Consider the following 25547-nt stretch of genomic DNA (forward strand, 5'->3'; position numbering starts at 1 on the left):
AAAGGTTGTCACAAAGGTTGTCTCAAGATTCGATTAGCTGTGATTTAGCCGTGCCATGATTCTCTCTGTAAGTTAGCATGGCGCCCTGGCTTTAGTCAGCCCAGCGGCGTGGTGTTTCAGGATTTAAACTACATGAACAAGCCATTCTCTGACCTAGACCAGCCCATAGGTTGTATCAGGGTTAAATGAAATGGAAGGACGCTTTAGTACATTAATGGAAGATTGATTTGAATAGTTTCATGGTATTCCCATTCATAATACCTGTTTTTGTCGATACTACTTCATCTTGTTTCACCGCAACTGAACTGGTATGCTCCATCTCAATTACAACAGCTGTGCTTTGTTTTCCTGCTGATTTTGCTGCTCTGTTCTTGCGTCTTCTTCTTGGCTTCTTCTCTGCTTTTTCATCATTCACCTATTCTACTATTGGTTGGTCAGCAAGACAGCAACCAATCAGGATTCCTTGGGTCGTGACGCGATCTTGTTTAGGTGCAGCATGTTTCTTGGCAGCAGTTGGTTGATGTTGTTCAGGAGCTTTCTCGCATGCCGTTTTCCCGGACGCTGCCACTCCCACTTGGTCACGTGATTGAGCAGCGTTTTCTTTGTCAGGATTTTTTTGAGATAGGAAAAGCAAAGAAGGTTGCTAGACACCCTTCAAGCACTGGAGACACCAACACAATAACTCAAATATGACAGAGGGTCCGAAGATTAAAGCCAGGACCATGCACAGCGATACGACATAGTGCATCATTACCGCACTCTACCCGTGCTTCATTTCATCGCATTTCAATAATCATTTGATTGCAGCTTCAGTATCTCCATGGTTTCAATTATTTCTCTTGGTAAAAAGTGAATAACATTATAGACAAGTTGCTTGTCTTACCTATAACTGTACAAATGAGTCTCGGTACAAATAAAACAAGGTACACTACAAGTCTCAAGATGATCATGACTGCAGGAACAACATTACTGAGAGATGGCAGAACCAACGACCAAAAGATAATAACATCTTCAATAAGGGAGACCGGAAAAGAAAAATATATGCATGTCTGTCTCTTCATAGTTTCAATTTCAATTTTATCTGCGTTTTAGCCATGCCCTGACTTTAATCAGCCCGGAGGTTGTTTCAGGGTTCGAACTGTGAGTTCGCCAGAGAGATCTGTCAGTAGGTTTTGTAAAGGTATTTTGTATTTTCAATGTGTATGTGTGATAGACTTATCGACACCTGACAGGATACGTCTGGGTACATATAAAATGATTTGAAGTACAAATCCCAGGATGATGAGAATCTAGGAGGAATCATCTTCTTTTCTTTGAAGGCTCCTCTGCCTTGTAGACCTTAGTCGATCAGGCAATGCCTGAAAAAAATAGTTTTCAGTTTATTTATAGAAATAGTGTCTTGCGTTAGTTAAAAGGTTTTTTTTCTTACCATAGAATATATTTCTTTGACACTTTTAGAGGAAGCTTTGACTTTCGTTGCAAAACATTGACTTCCGTCTTTCGATGAACTATTGAGCACAATTGAATAACTTTAATGTATAATGTATGCCAAAATTAGAAAACTTCTATTGAGCTGTGACATCATAATGTAAATTACCATGCGTATAACCACAGGGAGCCCAACGTAGACAAAGGTTAAAGTTAAAAGTAAAATCTGAACTGAATATGAATATTTTTATGAACTGTTTTATATTGGAGGCCTAGACAGCTGTAACCTCCATAACGCAATCGACAAACAAAATGAACCAAAACTGTACTAAATTTTTCTCGCGCGCCTTTGTTTTTTATAGGTAATCGTATGGGGCTGAGTAAAGTAACGTTTAATTTCACGAGTGTTTTCAAAGTTTTGAAATGACCTAAAAGTGTACAAAACCATACATTTCAGTTATAGGGATAATTTGCAAATGATTAAAAAAAAAAAAAAAACAGCAGTACTTTCCACAACAGCATTTTTGTATAATAAATTAGTCTTGAATTTACGTCATCTCATTTGCATATTGTTATTTCAAAGGTTTATATCTCTTAAAAAAAGAAGTCCACACAAAAATACTGCAACCATGCTACTACACTGTTTACACAATTTTTTTTTCCATGATATATATAGACTTTTTAAAAATCTTGAAAAAAGTGCTTCAACCGAAAGAATGGCAAATGTAAAATACACATCAAACCCCATAAAAACATGCATAAGACTGGATTCCTACCAAATAAGTTCTAAATCCAAATCAGAATCCAAAGGAAGAAGCCGATTAAAGTGGCGTTGTGACTGATTAAGTCCAGACCAAGATGATTGTGAATGAATTATTTCCAGCGATGGCTTTCAAAGTCACATTTGGAGCTGGTGAAGTTTTACACATTTGGGACTACTTGAGTGGTCTTTCTGAGGCCCAATTACGGAAAAAATATATCCAAACACCTGTACTCTTTCTAGTGTTCTTACTTTCGTTAGAACTTTTTAGTTTTCTTGTTGTTTCGTCGTCTGCCAATTCAAAACGTGAAACCATTTTGGCTTGCAAAAATTTTCCTCAACTACACGTTGTAAATATTTGGATTTGAAAACTTTCTTTTGTAATTCTAAAAGTTAAGTAGACTAATTGAATCTTGGGTTGTGAATCTTTTAACGCTAAATTTCAATAGCCTTGTTCGACTCAAGTGAAACTAAAAAAATCCTGTGCATAAATCCTAAGTGAATTGTGCACAATTGAATCAAAGTAATAAGGCAGCCACTAGAGCTGTAGAGCCAGTTGCAATTAATAGCAGTGTGCAAATAAGTCAGGCTTAAGTTCTCTTTCTAAGACTGGAGAAGAGACACAGGGTGACCGTTGTTTAATAGGCGGTTTACCACAGGAAGCCCGCGAAAACGACACTGATTGTTTAATATGACAACGTTTTAAAATAGTAATTTCAAAACAATATAAATTTTCAGACTTTTTTGTTTTATCCAAAACAATAGCTTTAAAAAGTCAGCAGTGGATCTAAAATCAAGAAAATAACAAAAGACACGGCGGTCATAAGGAGGATATAACAAAAGAATTCATTGACAATTCTTTTGTTAAGTTACTCCAACATGGCCGCCGTAAAAACCATCAATTAATGACATGAAATAATTTCTGCTAAAAGATTCAGCTTAGGTATTCATACTCTTATTACACTTTCATCCTTCATCTTTTCAATTCACATTTCCTTTACTTTCTTATTTTTATTATATTTATTCGTCGTCGTCTTAGCTTCGAATATAAAACAAAACAATCAGTGATGATTATTTTTATCAAATTAACTTTTTAACTTTTAAACATCATCTGTTTCCGTAGTGTAGTGTTTATCACGTGTGCCTAACACGCACAAGATCCTGGGTTCGAGCCCCAGCGGAAACAGCAGAATTTTACATTTTGTTTGAGAATCAAATAACCAACACAGACATTGGTATTCAATGATGCCTTAAACATATCCTAACATAAGAGAAAAGTGTCCCGGTTATAACCTTCATTTTAGAAGACTGGGTTATTTTTGTAGGTTTGATTTTAGAGTATGTAAAATAAATATAGTAATAGTGAAAAGGGGTATACAAGAAAGCTGTAAAGTAGTATAGGGGATGGGGGTTCCAGCGCAACGACCACCGGAGGATTACCCGTCTAAAGTGAATTCCTCGATTCGTACCGCGATTACCCGCATCCCGTGTTTATGTAGTTAAATATGTTAGTCTATATATGGAGTGCGAAGATTGTAAGAGAACTTTTAAGAAAGAAGTGGACTTGAAGAAGCATTTGAAGATGAAGACGAAATGTATGAGCAGCTATAATTGTGGATGTGGTAAGAAGTTTGAGACTAAGGTTAAATTGTTTTGGCATTGTCAGGATTGTGAGTATGACTACGACGATCTGAAAAGGGTCTGGAATTAGGTATAAGATATTTCCTATTATATAGATGGAATCCCAAAGCAATTTCGAAACGGTGTTAATACCCGGTAACGGTGAGATTGATGTTAGACAGTTTTGGCGTCAGTCAGAAAGGAAGGTCAAGAGAACGCTTCGAAAAGGTATAGAAGAATTAGGAGCCCTGAAAGCGAGTATAATGGTAGAAGTAAGTTTATCAAAAGATGAGGCAACGACGACAGCAATGCTGCGATCAAAGTCACTGGTTATATTAGAGTCCACGAATCTGGATAGGTCACTCAGCGAAGCCTTAGAAGCAATAATGGAGTCGCTGTCTAACTACACGAAAGAAGGATCAGGTTGGACAGTGGAGGAGGTAGAAGGTATGGAGGTTAGCATGGCAAGGTACGTGCCAATACGAGGAGGAAGTTACGTGCCCCTGCCGGTGTGGGTAGAAAGGAAGAAGGCAATCGTTAACGTAAAGAATGACGACAACCGCTGCTTTATGTGGGCAATACGATCCGCACTGTATCCAGTAGATAAGGATCCATGTAGACCAAGCAAGTACCCAACAGATGATTTGGAGTGGGATGGCGTAGAGTTCCCAATGCAGCTGACAGACATACCGATATTCGAGCAGGAAAATGACCTAGCCATTAACGTTTACGGAGTCAGAGACCAAACGATAGTACCACTAGTGTTGTCAAAGAGTAAAGGAGAACGAATACACCTTTTCTACCACGGCGGACATTATTCGTGGGTTAAACATGTTAGCAGACTGTTTTACAGACACACCAAGCACAAAGGTAAGAAATACTTCTGCGACTGTTGTTTGTTATCCTTTACCAGCGTTAAAGCTCTAAAGGATCACGACGAAATATGTCGCGGAGTCGAAGAAGTGGCGCAACGGATCCAGATGCCCACAGATAAGAACCTATTGTACTCAGACCATCAAAAGCAGATGCAGGTGCCTTACGTGATATATGCAGACTTTGAAGCGTTGATAACTAAGGAAGAGCAGAAAAGTGGTGCCACGAATAAGGTGGGATTACACGAGATCTGCTCCTTTGGTTACATAGTAGTCAGATCAGATGGTAAGGCCGACCCTCCTGTAATTTACCGAGGTAAGAACGCAGCTAATGAGTTTCTAGAAGCATTGCGAGAAGAGGAGGAAGAGATAAGAGAACAATTAAGACGCCCAAAGAAGATGGTATTTAGCAAAGAGAACCAGGAGGCTTTTACCAAGGCAAAGAAATGCCACATTTGCCAACATACGCTTCTCCAGTTTGGAAGACGGGCCAAGAAAGCGTGGGACGAAGATGGAAAGTATCTAGGAGAAGCTCATTTCAAATGTGGCAGGTATGCAAGGAAGGGGGAAAAGCCCAACAAGCCTTCCACCCACTGCATTCATTGTCATAAAGCATTCGTTGAGGATTTCTATGTGGATAAGGTTAGAGATCACTGCCACATTACGGGTAAATACAGAGGAGCGGCTCATTGGAAATGCAATATAAACTTCAAAGTAGACCCAGAAATGGAAATACCCGTATTCTTTCACAATTTAAGGGGTTACGACAGTCACTTACTCTTACAAGGAACAGACGGCTCCGAAGTAAAGTGCATACCCAACAACAAAGAAAGGTACATGTCCGTAACTGTGGGCAAGCTGAAGTTCTTAGACTCGCAGCAGTTCATGGCGGACTCCTTAGCAAACTTGGTTAAATACAACACGGAGTTCCCCATTTCCAGTCAATACGGCGCGGAAAGGAAAGGAGTCTACCCATACGAATACATGGATTCCTGGGAGCGATTCGAAGAACCCCTACCACCCAAAGAGAGATTCTACAGCACCCTAAACGAGTCCGGTATAAAGGACGAGGAGTACCAGCATGCGTTAGATGTGTGGGAAAAGTACTCCTGTGAGAATATGGGAGAATACCACGACATCTACCTACGTTCAGACGTAGTGCTGCTCGCAGATGTTTTCCAAAGCTTTCGAAAGATGGCAATGGAATACTACGGGTTGGATCCAGCGAACTTCTACACGGCTCCTGGGTTTAGTTGGAGTGCGCTTCTAAAGAAGACAAACGCGCAACTGGATCTCCTAACGGAATACGACATGTACCGCTTTATGGAAGACGGTATCCGCGGCGGTGTTTGCAGACCCAGCAGACGATACGCAAAAGCGAACAATCCCACGGGGGAGTACGACCCGGAGAAGCCAACCACATACATCTTCTACTTAGACGCAAACAACCTCTACGGTTGGGCAATGTCGCAGTACTTACCTGTACGCGACTTCGAATGGGACAACATAAAGCCCATAGAGTTTTACCTAAATGTAGGTAAAGAAGACGACAAAGGTTACGTGCTGGAGGTGGACCTGGAATACCCAGAGCAATTGCACGACGCGCACAATGAGTTCCCATTAGCACCAGAAGCAATAGAAATACCATTTAAGCAGCTGAGTCCGCTGCAGAGGGAAATGTGCCCTGGCTACAAGCCCTACAGGAAGCTAACGATGAACCTGATGGACAAGCGAAAGTACGTGGTGCATTACCGCAACCTGCAGTTCTATGTGCGCCACGGCTTACGCGTGAAGAAGATTCACCGCGTTTTGAAGTTCACACAGGAACCATGGATGCGCTCCTACATTGACTTTAACACACAAAAGCGTACGCAGGCAAAGAATGACTTCGAAAAGAATCTGTTTAAACTAATGAACAATAGCGTATTTGGTAAGACAATGGAGAACATCCGCAAGCGCGTAAGCATAAAGATAGCCAGCACCAGAGAGGAAGCAGAAGCATACGTGTCACAGCCCGGGTTCGTCCGCTACGTAGAAATGTTAAACTTCTACGTGATTCACATGAAGAAAGCGAACCTGTTTCTGAATAAACCCGTATACACGGGGTTTACAGTGCTGGACCTATCAAAGCTGCTCATGTATGAGTTTTACTACGACAAGCTAAAACTGAAATACGGTGATAAGTGCTGCCTTTTATACACCGACACCGATTCCTTGATACTAGAGGTGCAGACGGAAGACATTTACGAAGACTGTGTTCCCGACATCAACGAATACGACACCAGCGATTACCCACGCGACCACTTTCTTTACTCCCCTAAAAACAAGAAAGTAATCGGGAAAATGAAGGATGAGATGAAAGGAAAACCCATCGTGGAATACGTGGGCCTGAAACCCAAGATGTACAGCGTGCTAAAGCTGGATGGTGTAGAAAAGAAAGCTAAAGGTGTAAAAAAATACGTGGTTAAGAAGGACATAACCCACGATTCATACTTAAAGGTCCTGCGTACGCGTAAGGAACAGCGACATAAAATGAACAGCCTGCGCAGCTACGGACATCAAATACACAACGTTACACAGGAGAAGGTGTCACTGTCTGCATTTGACGGTAAGAGGTGGATGTGTGATGATGGTATCCATACGATAGCATTCGGACATCACACGATAAGCAGTTCTTCTTTGAAGAACCCACGCGTGGGACCATCATGGAGATAATACAAGATGGGCTGACCCTTCTTAGCTATCGCACTTCGGATCTGGTAAGTTTCCAAAGACCAATTAGGATCCGTAGCTCTTTTGGATCCTCCTTCTAATTCACCCGGCTTATAGAGATATCGGACCGTGACATCACCTAATCTTTTTTCCTGAGGGAAGACCGCCCTCGAACTTCTGACGTAGGACTTATGTTCCACGTGTTTCTTTTTTATGGCATCCTTAGGTTTCATTCCCGTAGCCCTGGCCGCCTCGTTGTTCAAAGCCGCGACGACTTGGGGGAGCCTCTGTGTCCATTCCCTGTTGCGTTTGGAGGGATCTTCCAGCTCTTTCCAATACTGGTACCCAAAGAGACGCTCGGCCAAGGTCTTATTGAATCTTTCGACAATGCTCTGACCCCTGTGGTACTCAGCTTCGGCTCTCCTAATCTTAGTGTCGTGGTCCTTCAGGGTCTTAGTAACCACGCCCATGAACTCCGTCCCCGCATCCACTTGCAGCAGCTTAGGCCATTTCAAGACGCGCTTATAAACCCTACCCAGGGCTTCTGCGACTTCCCCAGAATCCTTGCTGGTTATGGGTTCGGCGTCCTTATATCTGCTTGCGATATCAACTACGGTCAAAGCGTACCTATAGGTCTTTCTTCTTACCTTGTCGTGCGGTAAGAAAAGCAAATCCGCCTGATGAACTTCATTAGGGGTATTTACGGTAAAGCTGGGCCTGGGAATGTACTTGGGCACGGGAAGATAAACCTGCCAGAGGGTTTGTTTTTTCAACCAGTTCTTAGCCGTTTCTTCTGATACCCTGGCCGCGGTCGCGAGTTTTTTAATAGCTGACGCTCCTCTCCAATAGCCTTCAGGTCCATAGTAAATCCTTTTGAGTTTGTCCTCTACGCGGCCCATTATATGAATTCCAAAACGAGATTGATCTTACGTCCGTTAAAATCCACCGTCTTTCCGTCCACCTTAATGGCGATGTTTATGCTTTCTACCAAATGAGACAAGTCATAGCTTAAAGAAATGGGAGTGTATTCTACTGGGTCAAATGGATTACCTTTGGGCAGAAACTTGGACATAAGAGAAGACTTTTCTCCATTGTTGTAACTATGAACCAAGTCGCAATAGACTTCGTAAGAGGATGCGACTTTCCATTTCACATCATATGTACTGCCGCTATTTATCGTGGTGCTAGTAAGACCCAGGAGGTCTACCAATGAACTGTCCTTCAAATTAGCGCTTCCACTATTTTTCTTGAACTTCATTTCATGGGGTAATCCTGTGGTAAGAGCATATCCATGCTTTGCTAGCTCCTTAGCCAGTGTTATAGGGGTGTAAAGGGAATCTGGTAACTTTGGCTTGGTGCCGGAAGTTCCGATGACAAAGCCATTAATTAAATTATACCAAGAATTGTACAAAGAGCAACTAACCAACCGAACCCTTTCCGCGCGGATGGGAGGATTCAGATAAGTGGTAAAGTTATTCTTATTGCTTTCCAAAAGGACGATCATATATTACAGGGGACAAGTCCCCTTCTAGTGATCTGAGCGCAGCTCAGAGCAGATACGCCAAAGCTACGCCTCCCGCCAGCCCTGCGACTCCTACGAAGACCAATTCATTGTCTTTTTGTTTCTTAGAAGGCTGGTAGTAATTCTTAAACTGAGGCTTTTTCGACCCCGTTAATACCGCGGGGTGCGCCTGCGCATAAAGTTTAAAGGCGTAGTCCGTATTTTCGAAGTTCTTATCCGCCTGCATTTTATCTTGGTAGTTCTTGTCCAACCAATTCCTGTAAGCTTGTCTTTTTTCATTCCAAGACGCCACGTCTCGCTGATATTTCTCCAGCGCCAAGTCGTGTCTCTTCCTTTCAGCGGCTAAATCTCCGCTGCGATCACCTCTAACTAATCTATCCAAATACTGACCACCATAATTAGCTCCAGTGAATGCTAAAGCTGCAATAACTCCACCTGCGACTAAACTAGCCATTATATATTAGAAAATCACACCGTAGGTAGGTACTTTTCCTTCCGTAGGTAATCCTTTACCATGATAGCCCCGCCTACGGCGGCGGTCATCTTAGCAAAATTAGCGAAGCTCTTGCTTGGGTCTTCAGTAAAGCCTTCTTTGAGCACTTTCTTACCTACCCAACCAATACCCGCAACAATGGAAGTAATGATGGCTGCTTCTTCAACAGTTTTCAACAACGCGGTCGACATTATATTACAAAGCGAGAAGGAAAATCTAGGTCGCCACGGGTGATAAATCTACTCCATTTCAGGGATCTTACTTTTTCTAACAGCTGGTTCCACAGGTGTGTGATATGTTGGTGGTTCTACCTTTTTCGCAGCCCACCATTGTAAGTAAAGGCTGCCTGCTGCTATAGCAACTCCTAACGCGCCAATGACGTACCCAGGATTAATGAAGGATTCCTCTTCCTCCACCTTTTCTTCTTTTTTGGCTTTGTTCTTTTTATTCATCTCCGCGAGCTTCTTTCCGGCAGCGACTCTGCCTGGAGATTTAGCCTTGGTAATCTTGGTATCTTCTACGGGAGCCTTTTCTGGTTGTTCTTCGGTGCCACTCATCTTATATTAAGGGACTTGAAGGACTTGACAAGTAACTTGGTTACGACTTACGAACGACCTGACTAAGTACTTACGAATGACTTGACTAAGTACTTGAGAATGACTTAAGTAAGTACTTGAGGCGACCTGGGTAATTCCCGCGAATGACTTGACTAAGTACTTGAGAATGACTTAAGTAAGTACTTAAGGCGACCTGGGTAATTCCCGCGAATGACTTGACTAAGTACTTGAGGCGACTTGATCATCAGCAAGTGCCGCCTGGAAGACCTTTTCGACTTCTCTGTCCTTCTTGAAGTCCTTCCTAGACACCAGTACCTCCTTCAAGTCGACATGCTGAGCTACGTGCAAAGCCGCAGAGGCGACTGCCATTAACTTACCACACTTAAACGACAACCACCCGCAGGTTATCTTAAGTTCTTGAGCAATGACATAGTCCTCGCTTATGTCCTTCTGTAGTTGCTCCACGTCGTCTATGGGCAGCGCAAGTCCAAGCAATTTAGTGGCAAGTCGGATAGCGGAGTCTGCTACGGCGTCCGTGGTCTTACTTGCAAGGGCGGCCTCGTACCTTTTATGGAACTTCTTGACTTCCTCTTCCGACAACTTATTTACCTGCTCATGGGTAAGTTCCTTGCCTATCATTTCTTTGCACTTCCCAGATGATACGAGGATGTTGAGTTGTTCCTTAAGGTTACTTTCGTCTAACTGCGCGGGGACTTCATCTAAGAGCTGCTCAATGTCCATATACATTAGGAATCATAGATTCCAACCGCGTACGGAAACCTCAAAGAGAAGATCATTTTGGAATGTTGGTGTGTCTTTAGATGCCGCATGTATTCGTGCAGCTGTTCTTTGGATATCTCACCACCGTAGTCAGAGAGGATGGTTTCCAGGTCAGACTTACTGGGAGTATAAAATACTACGAGAGAGCCTATGTTTTCCCTGAAGGGTTTAGAGACACTGGTAAGCTGCTGGGAAAGCAACCAAACGCTGATATTGTCATGCCTACCGCTGAAGGCGAGTTTAACGAGCTCGGAAGTGCGTCTTTTTACGTCGTCCCCACAGGCAATGTCATCCAATATGAGGAGCGTCTGTGTATCTTTAGGGAATTGCTTGTGCCAGAACTTAAGATGGCTGGATAACTCGTTAGGATCTAAGATATCTACAAAGAAGTCGTCGTCTTTCGCTCCTATACCCGTCCAGGTGCGGTTATTCACGTAGGTGGGGCAGAGTAGCACGATATAATCGAAACGGTATCTAAAGGGTCCTAATAGTTCCTCCACTATGAACTGGGTCTTTCCGCAGCCGGTGGGTCCTACTATCAGAGCATTGCAGGGAATATGGTTCGGATTCATTATATATACGATGGAGCCAGTGGAAGCAGTACAAAGAATTGTCGCCGACGTAAAAGATAAAAGAGACACCATAGAAATGCAAAGGGAGGAGATAGACCGGTTGAAAGAGCGCGTGCAGGAGTTGTACGATGAAATGTGCGGTCTGAAGCGTGCAGAACGGTTTGGTGCGCTTTTGACGATGGCCGGTTGGGTAAAAGAAAGCGTGCAGGACTTTATTAAGTATCCCTTATAAGGCTTATTAAATCCTTATTATATATGGAGTGCAAGCGGTGTAACAAGGAGTTCAGCAGCAAGCAAATGTTAAAATACCACGTTGAAAAGAAGGTGTGCGCTAAGGAGGCACGCGAAAGGCGTTGCAAGGAATGTAATCGACACTTTAGCAGCGCGCAAATGTTGGATTATCACGTAGGAAACCGTGTCTGTCTAAAAAATGTTTGTGAGCGATGTGAGGAGGATAAGAACGATGAATGGCACCGACATCGATGCCGCGGTAATTATGACTTAATGGGCGTGGCTTGCGAGGAGCACGGCGACGTTGCCGCTCGATGTTGCCCAAAGGAAACCCAAAGGAAGTTAACGCACCGGAAGAAGGAAATCGACAAGCGCTTTGCGGAGTTTGACCTCGTAGAAGGCGTAAGGTGGGAGAACAGGGAACATTGGGAGGCAACTTGTGAGCGCTGCGGCTGTCAAAGAAGTGACCAGCATATTTGGCAGTGCCTCTACGACGGTCAAGGCGGCTTTAAGGAGTACTTAGATCGCTTCGAAGCTTGGCATGCCAGCAATGAGGCCGTAAGGAAAGCTCGAAAGGGTTACTAGGCAGCTTAAAATAGTAAAGTAGGGTTTGTGCAAAGAGCCTCAAATCCCATTCTTATATTTATTTATTATTATTAAGAATAATTAAGGATGCTCAATAATAATAAATAAAAATAAGAACCCCTTTTAAAAGGCCTTGTAATATATGCTAGCCTACGCAGCCGCCTTTTTGGGAGGCATTCTAATCGCCCTTTCAATATATGGACTGTATTACATGCGAACCACCTGCCGACTGCATTACCCCTTGTAAGCCGCGTAAAAAATACACCTGCCCTCATTGCGACAGGGTATTCTCCGAAGGATCCTTTGTGGGGCATTGGTGCTCCGCGGATCCTAAAGCGCAGCGGGCGCTTAACTACAAAGAGGAGATGGAGTGACTCTTATTTCAATGTCAAACTTCCATCGGCCATTTACCTTACCATAGCTGCGTAAGTGGGTGAATTCCTCGCCCTGAATTACGTACCGCACGCAATCCGGCGCCCAAAGGGAATATTCCTTGCCTTCTAAGTCTTTGAGGACTAACCGTAAACGGTCGATGTCTTCGAAGACGACGTAATTTTTTATTTCGTATGCTTTACCGCAAATCAGGTCGCGCCAGTGTATTTGGTTGACGATCATTATATCTATGAAATATTCTTAAATGCGCTGCACTTGTCTCCGTAGTCTTGAAGCGTTTGCAGCACCACCGACAGGGAATACGCATGCCTTCCGCGTAGTTGCTAAGGGCACGACAGATGACGTCATAATCGTTGCTAACCATGGTCAGGTAGCCATTCCCGTCATACTGCGAAATTATCTTGCGTTGGTCTGCGGAGAGTATGCCATTTCCTTTCGGCGTCTTTAATTCGATGCAAAGCCCTTCATACCTTAAATGCGCGTTCAGTATTAAGAGGTCGGGTTGACCCCTTTGATAACCCTTCTGCCAGCATTTTATGCGTTTGCTGTCAGAATCCTGCAATTCCCCTAAGCCGGGCGCTATGAGCATCTGTGGGTAGAAGCGGCGTATGTAGTCCACGACTTTCTTATGCAGGTCAAACTCATTTTCCATTTTGAAGACTAACTTGTTAGGACTATCGAACCGCCTTTCTATTTCATACTTACCCGTTTTCCTTAGCGTAGGCAGCACCTCTTCAAACACCCAATCACGAAACTCCACGGCTTTAGGTAGCTTAGAGCTAAATATCAGTTCGTACAAACCAGGTTCGGAGATAAACACAGCATTTGGTTGTGAGGAACGATTCGTTCCCCCTTTTAGATCTTCCCACCTTTTCTGGTACTTTTCAGAAACGTGATCTCTAATCGCCTTCCTGGTGTTTTCATAGTTTAACGCCAGCGCAACCTCCTTTGCTTTGAAATAAAGTTTATCGCCTTGCACTATGCAATGCAGTTTGGTTTCGTTGTTTTCAAATACGCGAAGCATTATATACCAACGATATTTTTTTATCAATAGGCAACGCTCTTTAGCTGATTCATTTCTACGCTCAGTTGCGCGTCAGACACGACGAAGATATAGCAGTTTATCTTATCGCCGTCGCCGGCACTGGCGTTCTTGGTGCGCTTGATCTCCAATGTTATACCATCCTGCGTATTTACTAGACGTAAACCCTGGCCATGTAGGTCTTCGTCGTTAATGGTGCGCATGTCAATCCATAACGCATATTTGTCCTTAAAGAATTCCTCAGGGCTAATTTGGTCGCCAAACTTGCGCATTGCCTCCCTGTACACGTCTGCGGGCTTTATCCCCTGGGAGTAAACCTTGTTTGGAACGCCGTTGATATTCACGCCGACGTTAGTAATGTTGGGGTTGTGAAAGGCTTCGGAGTCGCGCTTACCAGCCTCGTAGGGTTTGGCAAACGCCAACATCAACCCCGTGAGACTTCTTCGGGGGAGGTTAATGCTTTGGTTGATAACCTCATCCGTCTTATCCAAGAAGCTGAACGTCTTGTACATTACTACGTGGTCGTAAAGGAATGCCTTTCCAGCGCTATATTCCATGCCGGCGCTACGTGCCAGCTCTTCGCTGTATACCGTTTCGTACTGTAGCTCTAAGTTGGTAACGGAATAGGGATGAATACTTCCGGTAAGTGCTGTTCCAGATGCGTCCATCTGCAAGATGTTTGTGGTATCCGCTAGGGTTATTTCAAACTGTAACTCGGATAGCTGTCTGGGATAATACGCGCCATGATTCGTAATCACTTCAAAGTCCAGCGGTATGACATACTTAATACCATAGGCGGTCTTTATTCGCTTTGCGTCTGCTACTACCGTTGCGTCACCAGAATCCGTAGGCTGCGTCTTAGTATCACTGCGAACCTTACGTAAGATAACGCTTCCAATTCCTTGCTCTATTCTTTGTGCGCGGTCGAAGGCCGTTAACCATAGGTCCTTATAGGTGGTATACAGATCGTACCTATTTATGTCCAGCAAGGATTCCCCGGCGAACTTAATCCTCATCTTAGAGACCAAGTTGCGGCCTGCGTTATTGACGACGTAAGTTTCGAATTTTGTGTTTGGTTGTATTGCTAGGTCAAACCTTAACGCCAAGGTACCAGGGACCAATACTAGGTTATCCGTTAGGCGGGGTACGCCTACGTACAGGGTTTCCCCTGGTTTTGCGCTGCTGGGGGTAAAGGTGACCCGGTGAAAGGTGCGTTCTGCTTTCAGTCCGCCAACCTGCTTAAGGTAATACGTTGGGGTTTAACTTTGAGCTTATCATATATAATGGAAGTAGAAGGAATAGATCCCGAATTGGATCCCCTTACCGAAGAAGGTCAAATGGATATTAACGACGAAGAATACGACGCATGGACTAAAGGCGCGGATACCGACCCCCTAATCTACGACATGGCCCTAGAAAACACGTACGGTAGTAGGTGGAAAAGCTTCAAGACCTCCTTAAATCGCATGTGGCACAAAAAGAACCCAGGTAAGTCCGCCCCCGAGTACATGGAACTTCGAAACATGGGTGAGCAGGGAGCAACCGCGCGGGAAACCGTAGAGTGGGCAACGCAAGAGCTACGAATGCGCTATTCCCACTTCGAGGCCGACGACGTAAGGCTCACAGAACGCGGAAACAAAGTCCTCATAAGCGTCCAAGACATGAGATATCCCGACAAAAACCGCTGGACCAAACCACAAATCCTCTTCGACGAAAATGGTTCGGTCAAGGTTAACGTGGCAAGATTAAGAGGCTTTCAACTAGCTACCAGAAGTGCGTTAGAAAGGTTGGGAGCCCTGAATGAAAGGGTCGCACTAGAAAAACGCGCCGAGAGGCTACAAGAAACGTTGGAAGAAAGGGAAGCAGATTACATGAGACAAAACCGACTACTTCTCGATGCTCAAAAGAGAGAACTTGACGACAAAAATCAGTTAATAGTACAGATGAGAGAACAAAGAGACAATGCCCTACGTAATAGAGACCAGGCCCAAAAGGCCTTCGATCTTGCCCTACGAGACCTGGATATGAGCAAGGAAGAAGCTAAAAACTTGCATATCACCATAGCCGGCTCTTTGGAGGAACGGCGGCAGTTGGTTACCGAAATCAACACTAAAGAGGAGCAAATCCGTCAAAGAGATCAGGCTATTGAAGACCTGGAGGGGCAAATAGAGCGGCAGCGAGAAGTAGTTGCGGACCAGACTCGTCCCGAAGAGGAAAGGGAGGCAGCTCAAAAGGAAGTGGAGGCCCTCGAGGTACGCCTTGCGGAATTACAGGCGGAAAAGGAAAAAATGGAAAAGGAGCTGGGGCTTACCACCAAGGAAAAGGTAAAAAGAGCTCTGGTGAAGTATGGTATTCCGCTGGCGTTTGCGGTTGCTATTTCGAGCGTAGTAGGAGTTATCCTATCCGCGCTTAAGGCTACAGGCGCGGGCGTAAAGAAATTAGGCAATGGACTAACGGACTTGGGAAAAAAGATGGCAGCCGGTCTTCCTGGGCTGCTGGGTTCGGTTGTTTCCTTGGCACTTAGGGCCGGCGGCGAACTGTTGAAGTTCGTGGGTAACAACATTTGGATCTTGGTCGTCGCTATTGGGGTGGTACTCCTGAAGAAGATGCGGGGTTAATCTTGTCCTTATGTATTACTGGCGGCTTATAATCGTCGTTGGGTGCACGAGGCGTCCTCAACTGGGGATAAGTAAAGATAGTATTCGCGCCGCCTTGATAATGCGGAACTAGCGGTATGGCAGTCATAGTGCTAATGGGTTTATGATTCCAAATCGCGTCTGTACTGATGGCATGGTTTATCAGCGCATTACCATCGTGGGCGATAATTTGTAGCTTGACATGTCGACAATTGACTATCATGTGAAAAGTAACCGGCGTTAAGTCTTCTCCACTCACTGCAGGGGGCTCCAACGAAAAATGGACCGGGGTTCTATTATTATCACTTTTCCTATAAGGTAGTAGTGGGTGGTCATTCTCGTCAACGAGCCTAAACCCTACGTTCGCACCATATAAAGCGCCAATGCTAATGGTACACATTATCAAGCCCAAGCCCCCAACTTCAACCCACATTCCAACGTCAGACCACCCACCCCCTTTTCTATACTCCTTTTGGCCTAAATAGTAAACATTGCGTGTTTCTATTAAGTGTGGATTCATATAATTTAAGAATCACAGATTCTCACAGGCTAAGCACCGTCAAAGTGCTAATGGTTGCGTGATTGTAATCATTATCCCTTTGATCGTATATACTATTCACGGTAGCCGTCCCGCCGTCATCTACGCGCATTTGCAGCTTTACCTTTCTGTGACAATCGGCGATCATGTGAAAAGTCCAAACCGATAAATTTTCAAAGCTGTTAGCGTTTGGTTCTGTGGAAAAATGAACTGGCTCCCTGTTGTTTGTTTTCGTACGCATAGGCTGCAGTACGCCATTCTCATCCAGGAACCTAAAGCCCACGTTTACATGACTGTTTGTACCCATGCAAATACTACAAAGGATTAACTTCTTTCCCGAGTAGTTCAAATTCACGGACATGCCCGTGACATCGACCCAAGATGGTAGGGTATATTTTTTCTCGCCTGTGTAAGTCGTATAGACACAATCTACTCCAGCTACGTAGGGGTTGTTCATCGCCATATATAATAGCTCAAACCAACACCCGCGACTGCTAGGCCGGCTTTTAGTAAGTTATGGTCATATTCCTCTTCTTTTTTAGGCGCTCGGTATACTTCTTTTGTTAGCTGCACTTTCTTGGGTGGTCGCGTATGGTGCACTTTTTTAGGCTGTTCAACAAAGTGCCTTCTAAGAGTGTCAGAGTTCACGTCATTCACCCCAAACTTCATATCCTTAGTAGCTCGCTGCAGTTTGTTGTTGTATCCTACTACAGAACCAGTATTTATAGATAAATTACTAGGCATTAACCAACAACCCGGGGCTACTGCATAGTCCAACCTCGCCTTAGAATTTTGTATGGCTAGTTGGTAACGCTGTACGCCCTTGCTAATGTCGCCCTCCAAGATTGAACTTTCGAATAGAATCAAAGCTTCGGCTCGCGTCTCTTCTGCGGCGCCGGTATTTCCAATTATGCTGGATCGGGTGTTTACCTGAGCTCCCAAAATGGAATACACGTAAGCTTCTATGCTGCGGTTCAAACGGGCAAGGCCGGCTTTGGTTAACCCTTTACCTTCTGGGGGTATGAAATTAAGATATTGCTTCGTTTGCTCGTCGTTGGTAATCTTGATAATCAGCGGGTTAGCTCCACCATACTTACCGCCCTCGTCTTTGAATAGAGGCCCATCCCAGACTTCCTTAGTGGTTTTGGCATTTGGCTCGAAGAAGGTGCTACTGTCGTGAGTTTCTTTGTGATATCCCGTGTCCCATCGCAACTGCAGCGCATGAACTTCCCTGTTGCTTAGCTCGTGCCCACCAATCCCCCAATAAGCCCAAATATGTCCCAAACCATTGTTAGCGCCCGCAGTGCATCGGAAATCCTTCCCTACAACACCAAACTCCTTACAAAGTCTATCATAAGCCGGCACGCTGTATTTGTTATCTCTTGGATAAAACGCGGCATCTCCCGGCAGCGCAATAACACCCATCTCATGCAGTATTCTTCGGACGGTAAAGTGGAAGTGAAACATGAATATCGAATTCTTCATCAACTTCGCACTTACACCGCAGCCGCTGGTGGCACACCAAACCGCAAAGTTTAGTTGCTGCGGCCAATAACGCATGTTAGGACCGCTTAACCATTCATGAGATTCCTTGGCGGTGGTATGAACAATGGGCACGTTTTTGAAGATATCTCGCACCTTTAACGGAAAGGAATGGTCGTTAGAAATCCGCATGTTCAACGTCAAGTCCAAGCTTGGGTGCTTGTCAAATGGAACCGCGGGCATCGGATAAGTACTGGTACCCAGCAATAATTCCTTTGACCAACCTTGCACGGGCTTGTGTTCAACATATGTTGGCGTTGGCTTAGGCTTATGTTCAACATAACCAGAATTCTTCAGTTGATCGTCTATCTGATTAACCAGCGTAGGTTTCAAATCCTCATTGCTATACATCCTAGAGCCGTTATAGTAAATCCCATCGGGTCTCCTTTCGAACTTACTACGGTCTGCATGCGGAAACATCTTCCTAAAGGCCCTCCAGTTCCAGTAATCCCGGTTGTCGTGATGTGGCTGCTCCTCAATATCATTCCCAAAAGCGTCGTACATTAGTATATATAATGGATGTTATACCATCAGCACCTCCACTTTATCCTGAACTTCCTAAGGAAGGTCCTAACGAACTAAACGCTGAAAACTTTCGTTTGAATAAAGCAAATTTAATCCTGGCTTACTTGGAAGGGCAAACAAAACACTACGAAAAAGTCCGAAAAAAGTACGTCAGAGCCCGGAGTACGCTACATAAGATTGCGATAACTTCAGGATCCATATCTGTTGTGTTAACGGGCTCCGGCGTTGCTACTTCGCTTACTGGACCGGGAATAATCGTTGGAGTTCCTTTGGCCGGCGTTGGGGCAACCTGTGGTATTATTTCTGCTGTTGCTACGGGTATTATGAAAAAGCTATCCACGAAAATATCCAAGCATGACACGACAATAGCTCTATCAAGGGCTAAAGTAAATACAATTACCGATCTTGTCTCAAAGGCTTTGCGTGACAGAAAGATAAACGACGTAGAATTCTCGCTTATCTTAGCCGAAGAGGAAAAGTACGAGAAATTAAAGACGGACATAAGGAATAAAAAAACAGTCGTAAAAGATCTTTCCGAGGAATCTCGCAAAAAGATCTACCAAGAAGCGAAAGAAGAGCTTCAAAGAAAGCTTGCTCAGTAAACATCTGCTTTGAAAAGAGCGTGACGGGATTTCGTTTATATATCGAACGACAGTCTGGAAATTACGCGTAATCTTATGCCATAAGATTTATGCTAATTACTCATCTTATGCCATAAGATTCACTATCTTCTTGGAATCCATCCCAAGAGGGGGTGGTTGGGGTCGATTTCGTGAAATATTTCGTAGATTACGTCAGGGTAATAAGGAATATCCTTATCCAGCCGACAAAACATCCACTCGGCTTTTGTCATATCAGAAACCTCGGGAATAGACTTACCGGTAATTTCAGACAAAAAATAGGGAATAGCTTTGTAATATTTCCCTAGCTTTAATTTTTTCAATGTCTTCCGTAGACTTTGTGGGGTTGGCTCTTCTAAATGGTCTATGATTTTCTGCCTTACTTCATCGTCTAAATATACCGGATGTAAACCTTGGATATAACTCATCCAGTCCCTAAAGTATTTTATTCTCTTATAAGGTGTTTTCTTACGACCTCCATTGGCGTAATATTGCTCTTTGGTAGCATTTGGTACGGCATTACGAATATTCTTACCACACTCGTAACACTGTGCTGACGTGTCGTCTTCTATTTGCATTTTCTTACCACAACAAATATACTTATTTGGCTTAGTAGGTACAAACTTGGGTTTCAAGCACTTTACACAAAAGTCATAAACAAACTCTTTACAATCTTCGCACTCCATATATAGACCAACATATTTAACTACATAAACACGGGATGCGGGTAATCGCGGTACGAATCGAGGAATTCACTTTAGACGGGTAATCCTCCGGTGGTCGTTGCGCTGGAACCCCCATCCCCTATACTACTCTGTAATGTTATCAATGATTATCAAAAACATAATAATCCATATCAGTAAAAACTAAGTAAAAACCTTGATATATTTAGTTTGTATGAGCATGTTTAGTTATTAAAGACATTAAAAATGCAATATCCTGCTTGAAGATGTCCTGTAAATCCAATGCATAAATCCAATGCTTACTCGATTAGGCAATTGTTTTCTTACTAAATGAAAATCACAAGTGAATTGTGCACAATTTTAAAGAAATAAGCAAACGGCTGTAGATCCAGATGCAATTAATATCAGTGTGCAAATAAGTCAGCCTTAAGTTCTCTTTCTGAGCCAACGCCTCAAAATAGTTATTTCAAAACAATATAAATTTTCAACTATTCTTATTTGAGCACTGAAATCATTGAAATTATTTAAATATTATTAATGCATGCCTTTTCTTTAAATGCTTACTTCTTATTGTAAAAGTAGTATAGGGGATGGGGGTTCCAAAACAGTGACCAATGGAGGATTACCCGTCTAAAGTGAATTCCTTGATTCGTACCGCGATTACCTGCATCCCGTGTCTATGTAGTTAAATATGTTAGTCTATATATGGAGTGTGAAGATTGTAAAAGGACTTTTGAGAAAGAAGCGGACTTGAAGAAGCATTTAAAGATGAGAAAGAAATGTCTGAGGAGTTATGATTGTAAGTGTGGTAAGAAGTTCGATACAAAGGTTAAATTGTATTGGCATTGTCAGGACTGTGAGTATGACTACGATGATCTGAAAAAGGTCTGGAATTAGGCATAAGATATTTCCTATTATATAGATGGAATCCCAAACCAATTTCGAAACGGTGTCAATACCCGGTAACGGTGAGATTGACGTTAGACAGTTTTGGCGTCAGTCAGAAAGGAAGGTCAAGAGAACGCTTCGAAAAGGTATAGAAGAATTAGGAGCCCTGAAAGCGAGTATAATGGTAGAAGTAAGTTTGTCAAAAGATGAGGTAACGACGACAGCAATGCTGCGATCGAAGTCACTGGTTATATTAGAGTCAACGAACCTGGATAGGTCACTTAACGAAGCCTTAGAAGCAATAATGGAGTCGCTGTCTAACTACACGAAAGAAGGATCAGGTTGGACAGTGGAGGAGGTAGAAAGTATGGAGGTTAGCATGGCAAGGTACGTGCCAATACGAGGAGGAAGTTACCTGCCCCTGCCGGCGTGGGTAGAAAGGAAGAAAGCCATAGTCAACGTAAAGAATGACGACAACCGCTGCTTTATGTGGGCAATAACGATCCGCGCTGTATCCAGTAGATGATAATCCCTGTAGACCAAGCAAATACCCAACAGACGATTTGGAGTGGGATGGCGTGGAGTTCCCAATGCAGCTGACAGACATACCGATATTCGAAGAGGAAAATGACCCAGCCATTAACGTTTACGGTGTCAGAGACCAAACGATAGTGCCATTAGTGCTGTCGAAGGCGAAAGGAGAACGAATACACCTCTTCTACTACGGCGGGCACTACTCATGGGTTAAACATATTAGCAGACTGTTTTACAAACACACCAAGCACAAAGGCAAGAAATACTTCTGCGATTGCTGCTTATTATCATTTACCTCCTTAAAGTCCCTAAAGGAACACGATGAGATTTGCCGCGGAGTCGAAGAAGTAGCGCAACGGATCCAGATGCCTACAGATAAGAACCTATCGTACTCAGACCATCAAAAGCAGATGCAGGTGCCTTACGTGATATATGCAGACTTTGAGGCGTTGATAACTAAGGAAGAGCAGAAAAGTGGTGCCACGAATAAGGTGGGATTACATGAGATCTGCTCCTTTGGTTACATAGTAGTCAGATCAGACGGTAAGGCCGACCCTCCTGTGATTTACCGAGGTAAGAACGCAGCTAATAAGTTTCTAGAAGCATTGCAAGAAGAGGAGGAATAGATAAGAGAACAATTAAGAAGTCCAAAGAAGATGGTATTTACCAAAGAGAACCAGGTGTGGTAGACGTATCGACACCTGACGGGATACGTCTGGGTACATCATCTTCTTTTCTTTGAAGTCTCCTCTGCCTGGTAGACCTTAGACGATCAGGCAATGCCTGTAAAGAATAGTTTTCAGTTTATTTATAGAAATAGTATCTTGCGTTACTTAAAATGTTTTTTTCTTACCATGGAATATATTTCTTTGACACATTCAGAAGAAGCTTTGACTTTCGTCGCAAAACATTGACTTTCGTCTTTCGATGAACTATTGAGCAGAATTGAATCACTTTTAATGTATGAAAATTATACGTTTGCAAAAATTAAAAAACATCAATTGAGCTGTTACATCATAATGTAAATTATGACGTCAGCTACTATGCGTATAACCGCAGGGAGCCCAAAGTAGACAAAGGTTAAAGTTAAAAGTAAAATGTGAACTGAATATGAATATTTTTATGAACTGTTTTATATTAGAGGCCTAGACAGCTGTAACCTCCATAACGCAGTCGACAAACAAAATGAACCAAAACTGTAGTATTTTTTTTTCTCGCGCGCCTTTGTTTTTTATAGGTAATGATATGGGGCTGAGTAAAGTAAAGTTTAATTTCACGAGTGTTTTCAAAGTTTTGAAATAACCTAAAAGTGTACAAAACCATACGTTTCAGTCATAGGGATAATTTCCAAAAGAAAAAAAAAAAAAAGCCAGCAGTACTTTCCACAACAGCATTTTTGTATAATAAATTAGTCTTGAATTTACGTCATCTCATTTGCATATCGTTATTTCAAATGTTTGTATCTCTTAAAAAAAGAAGTCCACACACAAAAATACTGCAACCATACTACTACACTGTTAGTCACATATAAGTGATTTTGAAAAATTTTTTTTTTCCTTGATATATATAGACTTTTTAAAAATCTTTGTAAAAAGTGCTTCAACCGAAAGAATGGCAAATGTAAAATACACGTCAAACCCCATAAAAACATGCATAAGACTGGATTCCTACCAAATAAGTTCTAAATCCAAATCAGAATCCAAAGGAAGAAGCCGATTAAAGTGGCGTTGTGACTGATTAAGTCCAGACCAAGATGATTGTGACTGAATTATTTCCAGCGATGGCTTTCAAAGTCACATTTGGAGCTGGTGAAGTTGTACACATTTGGGACTACTTGAGTGGTCTTTCTGAGGCCCAATTACGGAAAAAATATATCCAAACACCTGTACTCTTTCTAGTGTTCTTACTTTCGTTAGAACTTTTTAGTTTTCTTGTTGTTTCGTCGTCTGCCAATTCAAAACTTGAAACCATTTTGGCTTGCAAAAATTTTCCTCAACTACACGTTGTAAATATTTGGATTTGAAAACTTTCTTTTGTAATTCTAAAAGTTAAGTAGACTAATTGAATCTTGGGTTGTGAATCTTTTAACGCTAAATTTCAATAGCCTTGTTCGACTCAAGTGAAACTAAAAAAATCCAGTGCATAAATCCTAGGCTTACTTAATGAGGCAATTGCTTTCTTACTAAATGTGAAATCACAAGTGAATTGTGCACAATTGAATCAAAGTAATAAGGCAGACAGTAGAGCTGTAGAGCCAGTTGCAATTAATAGCAGTGTGCAAATAAGTCAGGCTTAAGTTCTCTTTCTAGGACTGGAGAAGAGACACAGGGTGACCGTTGTTTGATAGGCGGTTTACCACAGGAAGCCCGCGAAAACGACACTGATTGTTTAATATGCCTACGTTTTAAAATAGTAATTTCAAAACAATATAAATTTTCAGATTTTTTTGTTTTATCCAAAACAATAGCTTTAAAAAGTCAGCAGTGGATCTAAAATCAAGAAAATAACAAAAGACACGGCGGCCATGTTGGAGGATATAACAAAAGAATTCATTGACAATTCTTTTGTTAAGTTACTCCAACATGGCCGTCGTAAAAACCATCAATTAATGACATGAAATAATTTCTGCTAAAAGATTCAGCTTAGGTATTCATACTCTTATGACACTTTCATCCTTCATCTTTTCAATTCACACTTCCTTCACTTTCTTCTTTTTACTATATTTATTCGTAGTCGTCTTAGCTTCGAATATAAAACAAAACAATCAGTGATGATTATTTTTATCAAATTAACTTTTTAACTTTTAAACATCATCTGTTTCCGTAGTGTAGTGGTTATCACGTGTGCCTAACACACACAAGGTCCTGGGTTCGAGCCCCAGCGGAAACAGCAGAATTTTACCTTTTGTTTGAGAATCAAATAACCAACACAGACATTGGTATTCAATGATGCCTTAAACATATCCTAACATAAGAGAAAAGTGTCCCGGTTATAACCTTCATTTTAGAAGACTGGGTTATTTTTGTAGGTTTGATTTTAGAGTATGTAAAATAAATAAAGTAATGGTGAAAAAGGTATACAAGAAAGCTGTAATGTTATCAATGATTATCAAAAATATAATCCAGATCAGTAAAAACTAAGTAAAAACCTTGATATATTTAGTTTGTATGTGCATGTTTAGTTATTAAAGACATTAAAAATGCAATATCCTGCTTGATGATGTCCAATAAATCCAATGCATAAATCCAATGGTTACTCAACTAGGCAATTGTCTTCTTACTAAATGAAAAGCACAAGTGAATTGTGCACAGTTTCAAAGAAATAAGCAAACGGCTGTAGATCCAGATGCAATTAATATCAGCGTGATAATAAGTCAGGCTTTAGTTCTCTTTCTGATGAGACAACGCCTCAAAATATTTATTTCAAAACAATATAAATTTTCAACTATTCTTATTTGAGCACTGAAATCATTAAAATTATTGAAATATTATTAATGCATGGCTTTTCTTTAAATCCTTACTTGTTATTGTAAATGCTACTTCAGTGTAGAAGACATGCTCATTGTTATGGTTTTTTAAAGGTTTTTTTTGTTTTATCCAAAACAATAGCTTTAAAAAGTCATCAGTGGATTCAAAATCAAATCAAATCACATTTTCACACACTTACATAAATTTACACATTTTTACACACATACACACACACACACACACACACAGACACACATACACTCATTTACACACACTTGCACAAATTTACACACATTTACATACACTTACACACACTTATAAACACAAACACACATTTACACACACTTACACACATACGCTTATTTCAATAAAGTCAGTCACCAAAAACCTAGAAAGCTGAGATCACTGAGCATCATGGGAAACTTTTCATATCAAGAACGCATATATATCAAAAGCTTTTTTAATACAAAATGCAGCTCGATGATGCTCGGGAAGAGGGGAGGCTATAACCGGCAAAAGATTCGCAAGTCGATGAACAGTTTATCAA

The 25547-nt window shown here is 42.3% G+C and overlaps 2 non-coding genes across 2 annotated transcripts; both read left to right on the forward strand.

Annotated features, from left to right (window-relative positions):
- Positions 1-3301: 3301 nt before the first annotated feature.
- On the forward strand, positions 3302-3374 carry Trnav-aac (transfer RNA valine (anticodon AAC)). Its single transcript has one exon. It is a non-coding gene; the product is annotated as a tRNA-Val (tRNA).
- A 20975-nt stretch (positions 3375-24349) lies between these two features.
- On the forward strand, positions 24350-24422 carry Trnav-aac (transfer RNA valine (anticodon AAC)). The gene has a single exon. It is a non-coding gene; the product is annotated as a tRNA-Val (tRNA).
- Positions 24423-25547: the final 1125 nt, after the last annotated feature.

The sequence above is a fragment of the Actinia tenebrosa genome, unplaced genomic scaffold (genome assembly GCF_029948245.1).
Source record: "Actinia tenebrosa isolate PJP-AT-01 unplaced genomic scaffold, QUT_ActTen_1.0 utg165__unscaffolded, whole genome shotgun sequence".
Classification (NCBI taxonomy): Eukaryota; Metazoa; Cnidaria; class Anthozoa; order Actiniaria; family Actiniidae; genus Actinia; species Actinia tenebrosa.